This window comes from Eubalaena glacialis, chromosome 19 (genome assembly GCF_028564815.1).
Source record: "Eubalaena glacialis isolate mEubGla1 chromosome 19, mEubGla1.1.hap2.+ XY, whole genome shotgun sequence".
Taxonomy (NCBI): Eukaryota; Metazoa; Chordata; class Mammalia; order Artiodactyla; family Balaenidae; genus Eubalaena; species Eubalaena glacialis.
Genome location: NC_083734.1, coordinates 48,434,744 through 48,457,944, shown reverse-complemented (window position 1 = coordinate 48,457,944; position 23,201 = coordinate 48,434,744). Strand labels below are relative to the sequence as shown.

At 36.4% G+C, this 23,201-nt stretch overlaps 1 protein-coding gene across 8 annotated transcripts in view; it reads right to left on the bottom strand.

Moving 5' to 3' along the window:
- Positions 1-23,201, bottom strand: part of TANC2 (tetratricopeptide repeat, ankyrin repeat and coiled-coil containing 2) — a 351,153-nt gene that overhangs the window by 203,759 nt on the left and 124,193 nt on the right. Inside the window, exon 1 of one of the 8 annotated variants that reach the window (XM_061174778.1) lies at positions 15,430-15,715. The exons of the other annotated variants lie outside the window; for them this stretch is intronic. The gene's annotated coding sequence lies outside the window, so the exon portion shown is untranslated. Of the gene's footprint in view, positions 1-15,429; positions 15,716-23,201 lie in introns of those variants that run through there. 8 annotated transcript variants of the gene reach the window in all.

Genomic DNA, 23,201 nt, shown 5'->3' with positions numbered 1-23,201 from the left:
CACAGGGGTGCGGAGGGCAAAGCGGAGAGATTCCCGCACAGAGGATCGGTGCTGACCTGCACTCACCAGCCCGAGAGGCTTGTCTGCTCACCGGCCGGGGCAGGCGGGGGTTGGGAGCTGAGGCTCCGGCTTTGGTTGGATCCCAGGGAGACGACTGGGGTTGGCTGCGTGAACACAGCCTGAAGGGGCTAGTGTGCCACGGCTAGCCGGGAGGGAGTCCGGGAAAAAGTCTGGAGCTGCAGAAGACGCAAGAGACTTTTTCTTGCCTCTTTGTTTCCTGGTGCACGAGGAGATTAAGAGCGTCGCTTAAAGGAGCTCCAGAGACAGTCACGAGCCGCAGCTACCAGCGCGGACCCCAGACACGGGCATGAGATGCTAAGGCTGCTGCTGCAGCCACCAAGGAGCCTGTGTGCAAGCACAGCTCACTCTCCACACCTCCCCTCCTGGGAGCCTGTGCAGCCCGCCACTGCCAGGGTCCCGTGATCCAGGGACAACTTCCCCAGGAGAACTCACAGCGCGCCTCAGGCTGGTGCAACGTCATGCTGGCCTCTGCCGCCGCAGGCTCGCCCCACACTCCGTACCCCTCCCTCCCCCTGGCCTGAGTGAGCCAGAGCCCCCGAATCAGCTGCTCCTTTAACACCATCCTGTCTGAGCGAAGAACAGACGCCCTCAGGCGACCTACACGCAGAGGCGGGTCCAAATCCAAAGCTGAACCCCAAGAGCTGTGCGAACAAAGAAGAGAAAGGGAAATCTCTCCCAGCAGCCTCAGGAGCAGCGGATTAAATCTCCACAATCAACCTGATGTACCCTGCATCTGTGGAATACCTGAATAGACAACGAATCATCCCAAATTGAGGAGGTGGACTTTGGGAGCAAAGATACATATATTTTTTCCCCTTTTTCTCTTTTTGTGAGTATGTATGTGTATGCTTCTGTGTGTGATTTTGTCTGTATAGCTTTGCTTTTACCATTTGTCCTAGGGTTCTGTCTGTCCGTTTTGTTTTCTTTTGTTTTTTTTACTTAAAAAAATTTTTTTTGTAATAATAATTATTATTTTTTTAATAACTTTATTTTATTTTATTTTATCTTCTTTCTTTCTATTTTTTCTCCCTTCTATTCTGAGCCATGTGGATGAAAGGCTCTTGGTGCTCCAGCCAGGCATCAGGGCTGTGCCTCTGAGGTGGGAGAGCCAAGTTCAGGACACTGCTCCACAAGAGACCTCCCAGCTCCACGTAATATCAAACGGCAAAAAGCTCCCGTTTTGATGAGAGATCTTCATCTCAACGCCAAGACCCAGCTCCACTCAATGACCAGCAAGCTACAGTGCTGGACACCCTATGCCAAACAACTAGCAAGACAGGAACACAACCCCATCCATTAGCACAGAGGCTGCCTAAAATCATAATAAGGCAACAGACACCCCAAAACACGCCACCAGACGTGGACCTGCCCACCAGAAAGACAAGATCCAGCCTCATCCACCAGAACACAGGCACTAGTCCCCTCCACCAGGAAGCCTACACAACCCACTGAACCAACCTTAAGCCACTGGGGACAGACACCAAAAACAACGGGAACTACGAACCTGCAGCCTGCGAAAAGGAGACCCCAAATACAGTAAGTTAAGCAAGATGAGAAGACAGAGAAACACACAGCAGATGAAGGAGCAAGGCAAAAACCCACCAGACCTAACAAATGAAGAGGAAATATGTAGTCTACCTGAAAAAGAATTCAGAATAATGATAGTAAAGATGATCTAAAATCTTGCAAATAGAAAGGAGAAAATACAAGAAACGTTTAAAGAGGACCTAGAAGAACTAAAGAGCAAACAAACATTGATGAACAACACAATAAATGAAATTAAAAATTCTCTACAAGGGATCAATAGCAGAATAACTGAGGCAGAAAAACAGATAAGTGACCTGGAAGATAAAATAGTGGAAATAACTACTGAAGAGCAGAATAAAGAAAAAAGAATGAAAAGAACTGAGGACAGTCTCAGAGACCTCTGGGACAACATTAAATGCACCAACATTCGAATTATAGGGGTCCCAGAAGAAGAAGAGAAAAAGAAAGGGACTGAGAAAATATTTGAAGTGATTATAGTTGAAAATTTCCCTAATATGGGAAAGGAAATAGTTAATCAAGTCCTGGAAGCACAGAGAGTCCCATACAGGATCAATCCAAGGAGAAACACACCAAGACACATATTAATCAAACTATCAAAAATTAAATACGAAGAAAAAATATTAAAAGCAGCAAGGGAAAAACAACAAATAACACATAAGGGAATCCCCATAAGGTTAACAGCTGATCTTTCAGCAAAAACTCTGCAAGCCAGAAGGGAGTGGCAGGACATATTTAAAGTGATGAAGGAGAAAAACCTACAACCAAGATTACTCTACCCAGCAAGGATCTCATTCAGATTTGATGGAGAAATTAAAACCTTTACAGACAAGCAAAAGCTAAGAGAATTCAGCACCACCAAACCAGCTTTACAACAAATGCTAAAGGAACTTCTCTAGGCAGCAAACACAAGAGAAGGAAAAGACCTACAATAATAAACCCCAAACAATTAAGAAAATGGTAATAGGAACATACATATCGATAATTACCTTAAATGTAAATGGATTAAATGCTCCAACCAAAAGACATAGATTGGCTGAATGGATCCAAAAACAAGACCCGTATACATGCTGTCTACAAGAGACCCACTTCAGACCTAGGGACACATACAGACTGAAAGTGAGGGGATGGAAAAAGATATTCCATGCAAATGGAAATCAAAAGAAAGGTGGAGTAGCAATTCTCATATCAGACAAAATAGACTTTAAAACAAAGACTATTACAAGAGACAAGGAAGGACACTACATAATGATCAAGGGATCGATCCAAGAAGAAGATATAACTATTATAAATATTTATGCACCCAACTTAGGAGCACGTCAATACATAAGGCAAATACTAACAGCCATAAAAGGGGAAATCGACAGTAACACAGTAATAGTAGGGGACTTTAACACCCCACTTTCACCAATGGACAGATCATCCAAAATGAAAATAAATAAGGAAACACAAGCTTTAAATGATACATTAAACAAGATGGACTTGGTATTTATAGGACGTTCCATCCAAAAACAACAGAATACAGATTCTTCTCAAGTGCTCATGGAATATTCTCCAGGATAGATCATATCTTGGGTCACAAATCAAGCCTTGGTAAATTTAAGAAAATTGAAATCGTATCAAGTATCTTTTCCGACCACAACGCTATGAGACTAGATATCAATTACAGGAAAAAATCTGTAAGAAATACAAACACATGGAGGCTAAACAACACACTACTTAATAACCAAGACGTCACTGAAGAAATCAAAGAGGAAATCAAAAAATACCTAGAAACAAATGACAATGAAAACATGACGACCCAAAACCTATGGGATGCAGCAAAAGCAGTTCTAAGAGGGAAGTTTATAGCAATACAATCCTACCACAAGAAACAAGAAACATCTCAAATAAACCACCTAACCTTACATCTAAAGCAATTAGAGAAAGAAGACAAAAAAAACCCAAAGTTAGCAGAAGGTAAGAAATCATAAAGATTAGATCAGAAAAAAATGAAAAAGAAATGAAGTAAACAATAGCAAAGATCAATAAAACTAAAAGCTGGTTCTTTGAGAAAATAAACAAAATTGATAAACCATTAGCCAGACTTATCAAGAAAAAAAGGGAGAAGACTCAAATCAACAGAATTAGAAATGAAAAAGGAGAAGTAACAAGTGACACTGCAGAAATACGAAGGATCATGAGAGATTACTACAAGCAACTCTATGCCAATAAAATGGACAACCTGGAAGAAATGGACAAATTCTTAGAAATGCACAACCTTCCAAGACTGAACCAGGAGGAAATAGAAAATATGAACAGACCAATCACAAGCACTGAAATTGAAACTGTGATTAAAAATCTTCCAACAAACCAAAGCCCAGGACCAGATGGCTTCACAGGCAAATTCTATCAAACATTTAGAGAAGAGTTAACACCTATCCTTCTCAAACTCTTCCAAAATATAGCAGAGGGAGGAACACTCCTACACTCACTCTACGAGGCCACCATCACTCTAATACCAAAACCAGACAAAGATGTCACAAAGAAAGAAAACTACAGGCCAATATCACTGATGAACATAGATGCAAAAATCCTCAACAAAATACTAGCAAACAGAATCCAACAGCACATTAAAAGGATCATACACTATGATCAAGTGGGGTTCATCCCAGGAATGCAAGGATTCTTCAATACACACAAATCAATCAAAGTGATACACCATATTAACAAATCGAAGGAGAAAAAACATATGATCATCTCAATAGATGCAGAGAAAGCTTTCGACAAAATTCAACATCCATTTATGATAAAAACCCTCCAGAAAGTAGGCATAGAGGGAACTTTCCTCAACATAATAAAGGCCATATAAGACAAACCCACAGCCAACATCGTCCTCAATGGTGAAAAACTGAAACCATTTCCACTAAGATCAGGAACAAGACAAGGTTGCCCACTCTCACCACTATTATTCAACATAGTTTTTTGGAAGTTTTAGCCACAGCAATCAGAGAAGAAAAAGAAATAAAAGGAATCCAAATCGGAAAAGAAGTAAAGCTGTCACTGTTTGCAGATGACATGATACTATACATAGAGAATCCTAAAGATGCTACCAGAAAACTACTAGAGCTAATCAATGAATTTGGTAAAGTAGCAGGATACAAAATTAATGCACAGAAATCTCTTGCATTCCTTCTCACTTTTAAACATTTTACTTTATCAAACTGTGCTATGAGCTTAAAAAAACAGGGTGGAGAATCAGGCCTATATTCCTACAGCTATAATACAACATGTTCCACAGCAATTTGATTAGAGCTATTTTCTTTTAATTAAATTCTATTTAGTCACAATTCTAGAAGAACCTTTCCTGGGTTTCTAAGTTCTAGTCAGTATTTTGGCTTTTCTGATCTGCTCCATGTTTCTCAATTTGAACTCCCTGAAGCTTACTCTTCATTGATGCTGTCTGACTCTTGTAAACTTTGCTAAATTCATTTTTCCACAGCTTTGAAGGAACAAAGAGTTAATGTATTTTGTTTTTAGATTCCTGAAAAATAAACTGATTATCAATTATCCATAGATTTTAGTGGTATTCTTACATATCAATGTAAGCTGCAATGAGTTATGTATATTACAACAGCTATTTCTGAATTTAGTGTTTTATATACAATTCCAACTGTACTAAATCAGAGTTTTAAATTCTTAGGGGAATCTCAAGGCAGAAATAAACTACTTTGCTCTTAATAAAGAATATGTAGAATTGTCTAGTAATAATAACCATAATAAAACATTTTACTATTGTATAGATTCAATTATAATACAAGTTAGGTTAGACCATGTCCCTTGAAACGTAAACAGACAGCAAATTAACAGATTTATAAAGTCATTGTCAATACTGACTCCTTTTAAGAAAATAATTAACAAATAGCTAACAAAAGACAGTAAATCTTTTATTGTGCTACCTAAATGAGAAAAAAATTTGGTTAAGATGAGAAAAACAATTAATTTAAATACTGAAGGAAAAATAAAATAGCTTTCCCAATTTTATTTCCTATTTTATAACTGTGTAGACATATAACAGAAGATTACTACAGGGAAATAGGAGGTGGTGAGTATAACTTATTTTTCCAATTTAATTGGACTTATAACAACAGGTAGAATACTGCAGATACGACACCAAGTCTCTTGCTCTTAGTTGTTGCTATGTGTTTCCGTGCATAGGTGTACTTTAGACTTAGTAGTTCTATCACATATTTCTGTACAAGCTTTCAAAATGATTTAACTGTTAGTAATAAAGACCACTTAAAAGTATACTAATGCTATAAGTGCTCACTATGGGCTACGCACTGCTAGACACTCGACATACATTGTTTGCTTACCCTCAACATTCTTGCAAGGCAGTTGCTCATTATGCATATTTCGTCAATGAGGAAACTGAAACCGACAGAGTAGGAATAACTTGTAAAAAGTCACACAGCTGGTGAGTGGTAATGCCGGAACCTGAACTCTGTATGTCAGACTACAAAATCCAGGAACTTAACTACTTCTATAAACTGCCTTAAAGTATGCACTTCTACCCAAAGGAAGAGAAGATTCTTTATACACAGCCCTGGTTTGCTAGAGGGCATATATGCTCAACGGATACGGGGTGACATGCGACTAAACACAAATCTCCACTTACAGCTAAACCTGGACCTAACTCACATGAGGTAAGACCAGAATTCATAGGTCTGTTCCATGCTATTCTACAGCTTGTTTCATGATTCCCCAAAACTTGGTCAGGGCTATCAAAAAATAGGATGGCGATATATATACTAGAAGTTCTCTCTTCCTACCCTGATAGGGAATAGCAGTAGATCAATTTATCAAAAATCTTGGAAGAAGTGGGAAGAGACAAAAATGATGTATGTATGAAGCTCTTTAACTTAATATGTAAGTACATTTATTCATCAAACTTTTAATGTAAAGCCAAGACCTTCTTGTTTGCCTATCAGTTCCAATTTTTCTTTCTGGCATAAACTGCACTAAAATGTATTCTATTCATTTCATTTAAAATAAAACAAAAACATAGACAACCTAAGTATAGGTGGATTTTTAAAGTGCTTTTTTTAAAAAATAAATTTGACATGTAACACTGTATAAATTTAAGGTGCACAGCATGTTATTTTGATACACTGATATATTGTAATATGACTGCTGATGTAGTGTTATTTATCACATTATGTAATTATAGTACAGGATTATTGTCTATATTCATTATACTGTGCATTAGATCTCTACGGCTTATTTACTACTCATTATAAGTTTTTACCCTTAAATACTAACAACCTTATCCCCCATGTAGTGTTTTCACCCTAATTCATTAGAGCATTTTTTTTTTTTAGCAAATTACCTTTACTGACATTTTAATTGATTTTTTCCAAGCTTTTAACAGTTTTTCTAAGAACAATACTTCATAAATGCTCTCCTACTTGCACTGGTATTTCATTAGTTAATGTATATATATTTAACTATATTATCATAATAGGACATAAAATGGGCATTAATTTAACTGCCTCTCAGTAAGCACATGTCACTACAGGGATAACAGAAGTACGTGGGTATATCAGAAGGTAGCCTACTGGCCTATAACATCCACCTTGTCCTGGCAACCGTCAGTAGGTGTCAAAAAGAGGGTGGAGAGCATTAATCCTGCAAGTGGTTAGGTGAAGGTCAGTTAAGAAAGCATCTCCTGTAACTGGTAGAGCTAATCTACCCTGCCTGGGGCATGATTATATGCAGAATGCAGATGAAAACATAAGATTGGACTCAGATGCCTAACTGAACATCTTGAGATGACACCATGCCTGTAAGGCACCAATTATCAAGATTGAGATTTGGAAATAAAACACAGAGTATAAAATTCTGCCAATCCCCTATGGTGATTAATGAGAGCCAGTGTCCATAATTAAAAGGACAGTGATGACCTAAACAGTGATGGAGTGGGAAATTAAAGCATGAATAGATTTCCACAGAGGGAGCTGTTTACACTTTGTCATATTTCATCCTCTAAAACTATACTATTTTTGTGACATTCTACTAGCTATATTCTTAACAATAAGCTATTTGAGAAGTAAAGGGTCAAAAGCAATACTACAAACATAAAACAAAGCCATTTCAGACAGATAAATGTTGACCAAAACTATTCCTTTTCAAAATCCAAGGCATAAATAATCTAGGAAATATTAATTAGAATTTAAATTAAATTAAAATTAAGTCTGAAGTAGAAGAGGTAGCCCACGGTTCAATGTCACATTGCATAGACAAAGGAAATATTGTTTAAAATAATCTAAGCTAAATAGATTAGATACTGACATGTCTAAAAAAACTGTTCATTAAAGCAATGATTTATCCTCAGAATGGGGGAGAGTAGCAAACACTAGGCATCTGGTACAATGAAGAGAATTCCAAAACACAATAGAGAAGACCTAGTGGTGAGAATAAGAAAATAACAGCAAATTTTAATTTCAGTTCTGCCAAGTTAAATCTGACCTTTTTAGGTACTTAAAAATGAGAAACTCTGTCATACCTGCAGTATGTTCCCAACCTTGGGCCTTGGTAAACTGACTTCATATGTTGGGGCAACTTTTCAGTAAGAAGTTCTTAAACCAGGTCAAAATTGGCATGAAGAAAGCTACTTCTTCCTTTTCTAGGCATTACAAGGTCTACAGAGAATCCTAAGAACGAGGGAGGAGAGGAGGAGCCTCACTCATTTGTCATACCTACTTCTAGCCCCAGTTTAAAAATGTTTACCATCACAGCTGTGATCAATAAACCAAATGGTGAGTAGAGCATTCTCAAGATTTCACTTAAAAAAAAACCTCAGTGAGCAAAAGGCTCTTAACACTATACGAGGATTATCTGCTTTGGTCTGCTTGGCTGAAAGTATTCAAGTTAAGAATATTATTGAAGCCCCCTGTAAGCTCAATGTTTTACTGATCAACAAATGTGTATTGAACATCTACTATGAATATCTACTATATACCAGGCATTGCACTCAAGACTGAGGATATAATAATAAAGAGGATAAATACTGTTTCTGCCTTGTAAGGAGATAAGAGATAAATTACACACATACTAACTAATAACAAATTAACAAAGACTGAGCAATTATGATCCGAAACTGCTCAAAGTATTTTACTCATTTAATCCTCACAGTAACCCTATGAAGTAGATACTATTATTACCTGCTTTTTATAGATGAGGAAACTGAGGCACAGAAGAGGTTAAATTACCTGGCCAAGGACACAGAACTAATAAGTGTCAGCCAGGATTCATATCCAATTAGTCTGGCTCCAGAGTCCACAAACTATGGTAGACAGCCTTTATACTAAACTACATTGCTAAATAATTTAAAACTTACAGTGTAATAAATGCTGAGATGGAAAAGCCCACTGTACACTGAATGTATAACTTTACCATAATTCTAAGTTTGCCATCATATCATAATAATACGACAACATATTTATTCATACTTTTTCGGAAGGGGGTTCTTTTAAATTAAACAAGGGGAAATTATACACTTCTCAGTCGTTTCTCTTTGAATATAAAACCAGTTTTCACTGGAAGTAATATAAATTCATAATAAATACTCCGCACATTAATGGCTACTAGATCAACATTACAGAGAGAAGTCAACACCAGTACCCACTGCTCGTAACAGCAAGATGTTTTCTAAATTCAATTATGCTTTAAACCTTCTGCTCTTGAACTACTCTCTGCTCACTTTAAAAACTTAACCTAACAAGTAAAAGTGAAAACAGTTTCCCTTAACATCAAAGGAAAAACTGGAAAAGTAAAAAAGGTACAGAAAGAGAGAAATAGGGTCTTGAAATTGCCAATAAGTGACATCATCAATTACTATTATTGAGTACCTACTATCTACTAGAGGCTGGTGTAAGCATTTTACCTGTAAAAACTCACTTAATCCTTACAAACCCTATGGGAGTTGTTATATATCTATTTCACAGATGAGAAAACTGAAACACAGACAGGTTGCATAACACATCCAAGATCGCAAAGCCAGTAAGAGGCAGAACCTGAACTACTACACCATGTCACAGGAGTTAATGGAAAACAGTCATCTTGCTTTAGGGATAGCTTCAGCTATGTTAAAATAAAAAATGGGATATTTATTGGGGTAATGATGTGAAATGGAGAGAAACTTATTTAGCTTCAAAAGCTTTGAAGAGTCCTATATGTGACTATGTATTATAGACACCAAAAAACAACCAGAACTCTGAAAGTGTATTCGGCTGTGAGTTTCTCATTAGATGCTTCCTTCCCTCAGCTCCACTTCCACCTGTTCTGTTATGTAGCTTTTCCCCCTTTCTCCTCTTTAATGAAATAGAATACAATTGTTTACCTAATGCAGACCACTGCAGCTAAGAGTTTGGACTACAGCTCAGGAAAGCAAAAAGCAGATCACATAGAAACAATAGATTCATGGTCCCATGTGAACCTGTATTCTTGATCTCTAAGTGAATTTGAAAATAGTGACTAAATGTTCCCTAAAACCCTCTCAAACCTCAGCTTCTGTAATAGTTATACCACCGTGGTTCTCCCAACACCTTTCAGACTACTGTTTATTCATATCTGTCTTTTCAACATGGGTTTTTCTCTTTTGGTCCCTTAAGTGGGATATTTCTTAAGGTTTACGTCTTGACTCCCGAGAGTAGGAACTATAGTTAGAGAAAGACCTAAGTTGGAATCCTGATCTCTTACGCCTAAATTGCTTAATGGTTAACCTGATTAGGTCTTGTTTTCTTCATCTAAAAGATCATGGCCATAATAATTCAAACTGCTACTGAAAAGCTCAAATGACTTAAAGTGATAATGCCTGGTAAATGCTCATAAAATATTCATTTCCCACCTTTTTCTGTTTATTTGTTCTATTCTCATTAAGAGATTTTTTTTACCTATTCTTAGTGTTTTAAGTACTCTCTATGGATATAACTTCCAAATTTATATCCTAAAACCTTACTCTTGTTAAGTGTTGAAACTGCATTGCCACTCTAATATTCTGCTATCACCTTGAACTCCATGTGTCTCATTCTCTCAGAACCAGCTGTCCTAATCTCTCTGTTCCTATTAATGAAGCCACCAATTCCCATTCTTAAAGTCTTAGACTCATCTTGGACAGATCTTCCACATTCCTGGATTCTCTAACTGGTCAGTCACCAGTTTGCTTATTCCTCAAAATCTTCATCTCTTTGTACCTTTTCCACTGCTACCATCTTAGTTGACCATTGCCCCAAACCAAAGGCCTCCTCGATCCAGTTGCAGTTTTCTCTTCCACATCATCCTTTACGAAACCTCTGTCCACACAAACTGATTTACCATTTGAATGCGTCCTGTACACTCTTGTTTCAAGTTTTAATTCAAGTCACTTTATTTATCATTTCACTTTCTAATCCACATGATAAATACAACCTTTTCTCTCATTCAAAAAACAAAACAAAACATACTATTCTTTAAAATATTAAAGCACAACTTATCTGGGGAATTTGAGTAAAGTGTAACTTTCCCATAATTGTCTGGAATGCCCAGGTGATTGCTTTCATACTTTGTTCTGTACGGTTATCCATTCTTCGTTCTTTCTGAATGACATAACTTCCTTTGGTCACTTTGTTCTGTACGGTTATCCATTCTTCTTTCCTTCTGAATGACATAACTTCCTTTGGTCACTTATTTCCTTAGACATATTCCTTAGAACACTTACTTGTTGCACGTGAGTTTGCAGGAGTTGTGTAAGGGGGCCTGATGTAAGTTTTAGAGATGCTAGGTTAAGCAGTTAAAATAGGTTGCTTTATTTCAGGACTTCTCGCAGTTTTAAAAATGCTAAACTGTTAGTTCCTCCATCACCGTTCTTCATTTCTGACATGAAGGTATTCCTTTCTCATCCCACTACAGCTTGACGCAGCTCCATACCACTGCTTGCTCTTTTGAACTGAGTAATAAGCCTTTCAGCTTTTACCAGATTCATTTTTCATCTCTGCCTCTTGATTCTCAATCTATTTCTCCAGAGAAGCACGTGTCTTTTAATAAAGGATCTTTATTTCTTAAAAAATGATACCCAGGGACTCCCCTGGTGGCGCAGTGGTTGGGAGTCCACCTGCCAGTGCAGGGGACGTGGGTTCGAGCCCTGGTCCGGGAAGATCCCACATGCCGTGGAGCAACTAAGCCCATGTGCCAAACTACTGAGCCTGTGCTCTAGAGCTTGCGCGCCACAACTACTGAGCCCGTGACTGAAGCCCGCGCGCCTAGAGCGCGTGCTCCTCAACGAGAAGCCACTGCAATGAGAAGCCCGTGCACCACAGTGAAGAGTAGGCCCTGCTCGCCACAACTAGAGAAAGCCCGTGCGCAGCAATGAAGACCCAACGCAGCCAAAAATAAATAAAAATTAAATCTTAAAAAAAAAAAATGATACCCAGACTAAGAGATCTGAGTAGTATGTCTTAAACTTGGGAATTCATAAGGATAGGTAGTAGTATGTTGGTACAAATTTATAGGAGAAAATGTGGCATATTTTCCTGAAAAGTTGAGTTTTACTCAAAGATTTTTGGGGGAAACATTTTTATGATTTAAAAAAAATATAGAACGTACACTATTTTAAAAGGGGAAATATGAGACTTCCAAGAAATTTCCAGATTTGCTTTTGGATGCCCCTTTAGGCTACATCGCATACCCTTTTGGTATGCATTCAAATTCCTATGCCCTAAAGGTACTCCCAGGGAAAAGTCCAAGAACTTTTGGACAATGGAGAGGAAGGGTAGAGAATTATTACTTAGAAAATGTTTCCTTTGTGCTAAGTACTATACTAGATATTTCACATATATATTATCTTTCTTAATGCCTACAATGACACTACAAAAGGCATTATTTCATTAATTTTATAAAAGAGAAACTTCAGAGAGGTAAACATGTCCCAAGCTGCAGAGCTTACAAAAGTGGTTAGAATGTCTTACTATGTAATGGAGTGTAAAGAAGACACATTTATCATAGATATATTATGACTGATGTCCATGAGAAAACAATAACTAGGAATCACTCCTGTAAAATAATTTATCACCAATATGAGACTTTCAATCTTAATGTAGATCCTGAGAGAAATTAGGCACCTATTTCCTAGTAAAAGCTTATTAGTGGTACTAACAATTTTCCAGATATTCAGAAGTGGTATTAGGATGACAAACTTAAGTTTTAGTTAATGGAAACTAGGGAAGAAACCTAAGTCTTTTATATTTATAAATTTTATATATTATTTATTCACTAGCACATTTCCCCCCAAATGAAAGCAATGCCTACTTTCAACTAAGATTTTACCCAGTTATCTGTTATATGAAAAATATTGTAAAGACACTAAAGGATTTCAGAAAGTAAACCTGAAGATGTCAAACTATTTTGAAATTGAGAGGTTAAACTTTAGTCTGAAGCATGAGGCTTAATTTCTTCACAGAATGCTGCCAGTTAAATCTGCAACCTGAATCCCTAGATACTGAAATAAACTAGATGGCTCTTTAAGAAAACCTAGGATATGATATACAGATTCACCAAATCAACTTAACGGCAGAATCTCTCAAAACAGGAAGCTTCACTAGTGGATTTTAAATTAGACAATTTACAAACAAATATACTTATATACAACCTTTTAGGAATACATACGTTAGGCAAGGACCCAAACATTAAAAAAAAAAAAAAATCACAGGATGTGCCAAGAAAGATTACTTTAAAATGAATAAATCTGATATTAAAAATGCTATCCTTATTAAAAGTACCCAGGGGCTTCCCTGGTGGCGCAGCAGTTGAGAATCTGCCTGCCAATGCAGGGGACACGGGTTTGAGCCCTGGTCTGGGAAGATCCCACATGCCGTGGAGCAACTAAGCCCGTGTGCCACAACTACCGAGCCTGCGCGTCTGGAGCCTGTGCTCCGCAACAAGAGAGGCCGCGATAGTGAGAGGCCCGCGCACCGCGATGAAGAGTGGCCCCCGCTTGCCGCAACTAGAGAAAGCCCTCGCACAGAAACGAAGACCCAACACTGCCAAAAATAAATAAATAGATAAAAAAGTGAAATTCTAAAAAAAAAAAAAAAAGTATCCAAATCAGGGACTTCCTGGTGGTGCAGTGGTTAAGAATCCACCTGCCAATGTAGGGGATATGGGTTCGAGCCCTGGTCCGGGAAGATCCCACATGCCGCAGAGCAACTAAGCCCGCACACCACAACCACTAAGCCTGCGCTCTAGAGCCCGAGAGCCACAACTACTGAACCCACGTGCTGCAACTACTGAAGCCCGTGCACCTAGAGCCCGTGCTCCACAACAAGAGAAGCCACCGCAATGAGAAGTCCGCGCACTGCAACGAAGAGTAGCCCCTGCTCGCCTCAACTGGAGAAAGCCCGTGCACAGCAACGAAGACCCAATGCAGACAAAATAAAAATCCAAATCAGTCTTTGTTACTATTAATAAGAATTATAGTTTCAGAGATAACGGAATACAAAATCCTTTGTATACTTATGAGGATAGACTAGTCAAAAAGGAGTGTTAACTTACAATGTACACAGTTATTAAATATACATAAATTTTAAAATTCATATTTTCTTGCATGGCAATGGTTAAAATGTGAATCGATTTATTTACTATTAATTATAGGCTTTCAAATAAAAGTAAAATATTACTACTAATGACAGAAATGACAGTAAGTATAAGTGATTAGTACTTTCATTATCCTTTAATATATTAATTCTCCCTATTTAAAGGTTTCTTAAACATTACACAAAGTCATATGTATAGCTCTATAGGCAAAAATCTCAAAAATGGAAGAAGGAATACAAATCAAAATATAGTAATGGCAAAAAATAGTAATTTACAAGTAAATTTATAGTAATTTAAATTAAAGGAACCCAGTTATGTCCCTGAAGTCTATCTACTCTGAACAACATGTATTTAAGAAGAACAATTTAAGAAGGTAAATAACTACAAGAATAAGCCCAGATGAAATCCCTTTTTCTTTTGTGAGGTGGCTGAAGATCAGTCTAAATATTCTAATTTTGAAAAATCAAGTTCCTACTTTTAGTACATTTCTAAGTTACCATGGTTAGCTGAAGAATTAAAAAGAAAAAATAACTAAAAGCCAGAAAATGGACAGAGTCTTTTGAGAAAATGTAATCTATAAATTCAATTTCTCTTAAGTTGATAATTACCAAATGGTCTAAAAATACAAGAATGGTAAATCTCTAATTCACCTTTCTCACCTGGGAAAACAGACAATATAAATCAACATAACTAGCAAATAATGTTAAGTTAAAAAAAGTCCTTAAACTATGCAAGAACATCCATCTGCAAGCACTCCAGTTAATGAAATAAGAAAGATTTGATGTATTAAGGAAATGTGCTTACAAAATTCTAGTTTTCCATACTGTTATTTTTCTTTAATGTATTTTACTTATAAGGATATTGCAATAGGAAGTAGAAATCTATTCTGGAATCACAATCTAAGAAAAAAAGCAGTCTGACCTTCACATTTCATTAAAACATTGAGTTAAACAGCATTCTTTACAATGAAATATTATTTTAAAAAATATAACACTTTAAAAGATTCCTATATACACACATACAAGTAAACAAACACAATTAAAAATTAAATAAATGTACCTAATGACATTTCTTAATGGCTTCCCTGAAAACTAAGTGTAAAATTCTCTTAGGTGGCGTTTGGTTTTCTACAAAGCTCAAAGTAGGCCTCATAGCTCAGAAATCCATGTAATACACAAATACTCTACTCATACTCACAGGCTTTAGTTTTTCTTCCTCATTAGTCAATACTATATAGTCTTGTCTCCTGAAAACCGGAAAGGCTTCTTTTTATTCACCGGTCCTGCTGTTATCAGAGCTGACACGTCAGTAACGATCCACACTTTAATCTTCCCCAGCCAGCAATTCACACTGCTCAGAACTTACTGTGTGTTACAGGTGATACTTCTTATAGCAGATGCTGGTAATGGTCCCAAAGCACAAGTGATGCTCCCAAAGGACCTTAGAACCCCTAACAACATCACCTGCTCCTTTCTGTATCCAGAGATGCAATGTGGTATTTGTTTTGCACAGCTAATGATTTCAAGAAAGATTACACAGACGAGTTCTTTTCATTAGACTGCTTGACATGAGCTTATCCTTTCAGAACACTGCAGCAAATATAGATTGTAAGATTCCCTTAGGAAAAAAGAAATATTTATGCAATTTTCCTGTGGCGCAGTTTAGTTTACCCTTCTGTTAGAGCAAAATGCTGGAAGAACTGGTTCTTAGGTTTCTAATGGCGCAGCGTTAACATAGTGAATGATTCACGGATGTTCTTAACATTCAGGAGTAACACGGAAGGCTAGCAATGCAGCCCAGGTCCAGAGCTGATGAATGGTGCAGTGCTGCTGTTGTCATAGCAACCGAAGGGAAAAAAGCAGCACCATATAAGGAGCTGTGACATGGATTCTGGGAACAATTTATATTAAAAAGCTGTAAGCTCCTTATGCCTTAAAGCTATAAACTCCTTTCTTACTGATTCCTCCTCAGATTTTACTCTTCTGAATTCCTGAATCAGAACTATGTGTATATTGCAAAAAAAAAAAAAAAAAAAGTAACTAAATAAGACACTAACAAAAAACTGCATATTGAGGTTTCTAAAAAGATTAATAATACTTTAGCAAGCTAATATGTGCCTGTAATATCGTCACAATTTATTGGGTTAAATGGTAAAATTAGACAGTGAGAAATAAGGAACTGTCTAAAATGTGAGACAGCAGAAAATTTATTTTTAAATAGAGATGTTAAAAACTTGATTAAATGCCTTTCATTCAGATGGATCACCAGATAGACCAAACCTGCAGAACCATCAAATGACTAATATAGTAGCAATGGTTTCCATTTCAAAGACAGGTATACTACCTCCTATATTCCTTACAGATGCAGAAAGGTACAAAAGACACTAACTGCCCTGAAAATGCTCACAGCCTCCACGTGTGATCAAGGAAATTCTTTGTGTCAGTCGCTGGTGAGAAAGGGTTACTAGCCCACTCCATGCTTCTGATGAACTTTCCCTTCAGGGCCTGGAGAACTTTTCTCCTGTCATAGCTTCTCCTCACCTCCCTGGAATCCAGAAGAGTCCCTTCTCTTTCACTGGACAGCAGAATAGCTTCAAAAAAGACCCATGGGAGAAGGGGGAGCTAGGGAAAGTGTCAATGCATGGATTTAGCAGTGGTAACGGCTCTCTCTGCAGTACTGTAGACATGGTTCTGAACTGACTTGTTGAGAAAAAAATCTTTCACTAGGCTTCTGAAGCATGGTTCACTGGTACTATTCATCTATTTAGATAGGGCAATTCTATATGGAACTGTTCTATATTAATCAGTGTGGGTTTCTTTCCCATCACCACATATTTAATGAAATGTTCAGAAACAAAGTAAAGCAAAACAATTAGGTAATTTTTTAATTATATTGTTCTCTTATGTGGGCAGCATTACCACTGTAATAATAATTCTGGTATAATTATATATTTGTTAGTCATAGATTTATGTTGCATTACTCTCCCTAAATGATGATAACCTCAGTAAAATGTGAATAAAAAGGACTGCAATGTAGTAGGAAGGACATGCACTTGGCTAGACTTTTGATTGTAGGTGTGATAATGGCTCAGTTGCTTACTAGACATAACCCTGGGTAAGTCACTTAACTCCAACCCTCAAATTCTTCATCAGTAAAGTATGGGTAATAACATATTTTCTACTTTCTTCCTAAAGCTACTGTGGAAATAAAATAATGTAATGCAAAGGCTTGAAATTCTAAAAATCTATGTCATTTTATTTAAAAATACCTAATTAAGCAAAATAGCAAAGATGAAAAGGAAAAAGGGATTTCAACAGAACTCAATAGACATGGAAAATAGCCTAAAAGAGTAAATATTTTTTCAGGCTAGTTTTACGTTTGACTGAATATTTGGTGTCAACATATTGCACCATTTTAGAATTATAGTAAACAGAGATTCTGTGGACTAGTGTTAAAGGAGTATTTAAGATAATCATGTAAAAGTAATTTTACTGCCCCAACGTGACTTATAAACATCTTTAGAAAATGATAACTTGGAGATACAGAAGTATAAGCAATTTCTACAGAACGGTAATACTAAAGATCATGCAAAGTAAGAAACTTGTTTCAAATGATCTTCAATTACTTTTTCTCTCACCTAACGAGGAAACTGTAAGGCAAACCTAAAAATGAGCATTTACGTCAGATTTGAAAATTCTATGGACAGCACACCTCTGTTCTGTTTCCCTGATAGTCTAATCTATCTAGTGTTTTTTTTTTTTTAATCAAATATTTTCTTGCCCCAGTGGTTCTTTTTCAGGGAAATTCTCTTTGTGTCTTTTAGAATACCAATAACTCAATACTCCAGGAAAAAGAGGGCAAATTCCCTTCTCCCCCAAGTCAAGTTGAGCTGATCCATGCATTAGATGGATTCCAGAATAATTCTGGAAAAAATGCAAACTTGGACAACAAATCATTTTTCCACTGGCTTTCATTTTAATGTTGCTTATGCTCTGTAGGAGCTGACTGAGATGAGGATGTGGTTAAGATACTTTAAAAGACAAAGCACATAGGTTTGGTTTTGTTTTTGTTTTTTTAAAAATTGGATTTAACTTAAGGTAAGGGTAGAAGGAGATTTAAGAGACTAAGTTACTCCCCTGACTACTAATTTTTAACTCCCTTATGATTAATTTAGGTAAGTCATTCTAAACCTTACACAGAGTTTTATATTCTTTTTATTCTTTTTCCAATCCTCTCCCTTTATAAGCTTTCTCTAAGGAGTAATCATCAGTGTTAAACTCTATAGCGCTTAAAGGTAGGGTAATACTTATGAAGAGGTGAATATATGAAATCTCTATTGGCACAGAAGTAAGAAAGTATCCATCCTACTTATTATAGCAACTCAAGTTTTGGCCAAATTTCTAATTTTGGTTTCTTCCTTTCCCAGGAATGGCTACTGTTCCAGATCAGGACTTCAACTTCCAAGAGAAGAGTGATGACTAACAGAGAAGAGAAAGAAATATATTCTTAAAAATCATATGATGTGGTCTCTACACATGAGCCAACTATTCATCTGGTGGTCAGTAAAAGAGTTTAAAAAACTGGCAGGGTTGGACATATTGAAAAGCAGTATTTCTGTTTAATGAATGCTATGAATTATCCTCTTAAAGGATTTCAGAGGATAATTTTTATTATATACAGTTTTTACTTGATATGTTGACTTTATTACCTAAGCCCTGAATAAAATTGCCTCAAATGTGTGTGATGCTATCTCTACATTACAATCCCAATATTTGAAAAAGATCATTAGCTGGCAGGTGGCTCTTTCAGAATGTTTTTATGGATAAGTAGAACATAAAAGGGCATATGAGCTACAAGACATACATATTGATCACCTTTCTCTCACTTTACTTAATTCACTAAATAAATCTTCAATTTATGAAACTCACTAAATGATATAGATGTACATATGAATTAAAAAAATAGTCACTTTCAGAAGCCAGAAATATAGACTTTAACTAGAAAAGGAGGGAAAATGTGGATTAACCAACTCTAGCATGTATCAGAACACTGCTCATTATGTTGTCTAAACAATACAGATCACTCAGATACATAGGTGATTCTCAAATGGCCATATTTCTTACATTTTTTAAATGCAGCCAATGACATGAAAGAATGAATGATAATGGGATAATAGAAAATGTCCTTTGGAACACTCTGCCCTCTGGTGTTTAAAATGTTCATCAAAGAGGGAGTATTCTGTCATGCCGTGTATTTATTACTCTTACAAGCTGAATACATCATTTAGGGCACATAATTTTCTATAATGAGAAAAAAAACATGGTTTAGCATTATAATAAGCACTGTTATAATGTGAATATATATTCTATGCTAAGCTTTATATAATCCCATACTATAATTTACTTCCTGTTTGGAGAGTCACTAAGAGGATTTCCTTTGAATCATGGATATTTACTTATTTGCCTTTATGATGCTTTGTGACTGAAGAGTATTACTGATGGCCAACGTTATTTAGTACCTACATTCAATATCTGACACTTTTTGAACTGCTCATATTCCATACCAAGTGGGTAGGTAAGTAGGGAAAACAGGGACAATTAACTTTAAAAATAGACTTCCTAGGAACTGTGCCAGAAAATCATGGTGAGTTTTCTGGGGAAATCACAAAGGAAGGATCGACAATGAAGAATTTTTTTTCTATAAACTTCACTGCCATCTTTAAAAGTGATATTCAACTCTTAGAAACACCACACACTAGCTCAAAAGGTTATCAGAGATTATCAACCAAGTACTTGCCAACTTTTTCACCTGTTAGGATTCCTTTTATTATTTCCTCCCATATAGACTTAAATTTTAAAAGGTTTTATCTGTCAAAAATTTTATTTATTAATTTAAACAGAGATACAATAAACAATTAAATGGAGTTTCAAATAAATATAAGTTGATCACAGAAAGGTGATATAATTTCATCCAAAACAAAATAAGCTAGCCTGTATAATTTTATGACAAGTAAATGTATATTTTCTTTTAGGCTCTTTCAAATATTGAGAATTACATCCAGGGTGTAGTATTGAATGTAACAGAGCTTCATGGTAGTAACTGTCAAACCATACTTAAATGTTTGACACAGTAAATGCTAGGAACATAGAGAAACTCTATACAAACATTTCTGTATTCCTCTCAGCCCTAAGGTATTATTTTTCCTACTATACATATTATAGAGGAAAGAGAAGCTCAAAAATTATTCATCTGTCCAGACATACAGCTTACAAATGAATGAGTGTGGAATTTTAACCTGGTTCTCTGTCCAACTGGAAAGGCTGGGCTCTTGACCAGTATGGCACTATTGGTTCTTTTGGGCCTAGAGTTCTGAGCCTTAACTCTGCCACATTATAGATATATCAGTATCATTCTTCCATAAAGATCTGCTGACAACAAAACATTGCTTTATGATGGGTTCTCATTGTTAAACATTTTCCTTAATATTAACCACTTGTCCCCCCTTGAACTGTGCCTGCTGTCTGTCCCAAGATTCCCTTGGATTAACAGGTTTCACCCTTTTCCTGTTCACACAACCAGTTACATACTGCTGATCACCCTAATGTTTAGGGTCTGTTTAGACCTCCTCTTAGTGACTGTTACCAGATTGTATCTTACTAAGTAGCCTTGAACAATGATAATAATAATATTATAATACAGATTAGAAAACATGCTCAGAGGACTTAAATGGCTTGACCAAGGTCATACAGCTAATAAGTGGCAGAGTAAGGGCTTGAACCCTGCATAGCAAGTGTAACTGCCTCCAAAGTTTGCCGTGGTTAACAACAACCTGCCTCCAAGCAAGAGACACAGAACAATTACTCCCTTTCTTTTGCTTTAATCTTCTCCATTAATTACATTTAAACTAAAAAGGGTAGAATAAACATTGTTAAGAAGTCACTGAAGTCCAAGTTATGAGTTTAAAAACATATACTTGAAATCCAGGCCCACACAATTTACACTTCAGTTCTAAAAGAACATGAAGACAGGAACATGAAACTACTAATAGCATTCCCTGTAAACCCACGGAAGAAATTAGGAGGGCTACAGGACTAGAAAGTGGGAAAATATGCATTTTAAATAGTTTATAAAAAACCTTCATAAAAGGTAAAATGTTCACTAAGAGTCAATAAAGGGTCACAAAGAAAAGTAATTCCGAAATAATCTCGTGTCCATTTTGATATAGTTACTAGACTAGAAGATAAAGGAAATAACATAGACCTAGGACCATCTCGATACTGGACAGGTCTTTTTTTTTTCAAAGCCATTCTTTTAATTTTATTTATTTATTTATTTATTTTTTAACATCTTTATTGGAGTATAATTGCTTTACAATGGTGTGTTAGTTTCTGCTTTATAACAAAGTGAATCAGTTATACATACACATACGTTCCCATATCTCTTCCCTCTTGCATCCCCCTCCCTCCCACCCTCCCCATCCCACCCCTCTAGGTGGTCACAGAGCACCGAGCTGATCTCCCTGTGCTATGCGGCTGCTTCCCACTAGCTATCTATTTTACATTTGGTAGTGTATATATGTCCATGCCACTCTCTCACTTTGCTGGACAGGTCTTAATGAAGTCTCTTAAGCTAGAGAAAGCAGATATGAAAATGGCTTTCCAGGATATAAAGGACTGCCATGTGGAAGAGGAGGTTCATTTATGTCATAAATAAACAGAACTAGAACTAGCAGGTGGGAACAATAGAGGATATTTGCATATGTGTAAATAGAAAATTGATGGTTAAAACTATTCAACAAAATAGGCTAAGTACAAAGTAGAAAGCTTGCCATCACTGAAATTTTTCACATAGAAGCCACTGACTATCCACTTAAGATTGCCATGAAAATTAAATCTGCTCACTACGTAAAGCATTTCATACCGTCTGGAACAGAGAAACAGCTCAATATACATTATCTATTATTACTATTAGTATTATTATTACCTAAAAGTTTAATAAAACTTGCCTATAAAATCATCTGGACCTGCTGAGTCTTAGGGTTCTTTGATTTCTATGGTTACTGGGCTAGTCATATTTTTAAGTTTACTCCAGTCAATTTTACAGTTTGTTTTCTTCCATTAATCTAGTTTTTATGTTGTTCTGCTATAAGCCTGTATACTATATTCTGTTACAGTAAAGAACATTATTATCAGCAGCTATTTCGTTCTTTGTTCTATGTATCGCATATGTTAACTTTTCTCTCTCCTCTTTCCCTCTTTGGTGGAAAATCATACCTGTCAAAGATTGTTCTACTCTCTTAATCTTTTCAGTGAACTGTTTGTGGCTTCACTGATCAAGAATTTTTATTTTGTTTTTTAGTTTTACTCATTTTTGCTTTTAATTTTTTGATTACTTCTTTTATGTTTACTTATTCTTCTTCTATCTCCTTGAGTTAAATTAATAGTAAATTTACTTTCAGTATTTCTTGTTTTCTAATAAAAGCACTCGAACATACATACACCATATATATATGCACACTGGAAAAAAAGAAATCAATTAGTATATGATAAACACTAAGGTGAGGGTACATCTGGTGTCTCCAGGGCAACTGTGATAGAGGTAGTTGTGTTGTTCCTTTAGGACTGTAGGGTGGTGGAGTTTCTGGCTGCGGTCAGGCCTTCCTGGAGATTCTGAAAGCTATCATAACACTTCACTAAATGTCTTTCTGTTTAGACTACCCAAAGCAACTCAGTTTTCTACAACTGAGATCCTAACCAAACAACTACTAAGATAGAAAAAGAAAGTAGGGGATCAGCTCATTTGCTTACCAGTTAAATTCTACATCAAAGAAAAGAACACCTCTCAGGAATTTTTTTTTTTAAACACAGATGAAGGCTAAAAATAACAGTTTCACGGGAAAATTATAAAAACATCTTGTTGGGAATTACCCTCATTTGTACTATATGCTATAGTTTTCCTAGGAAGACACT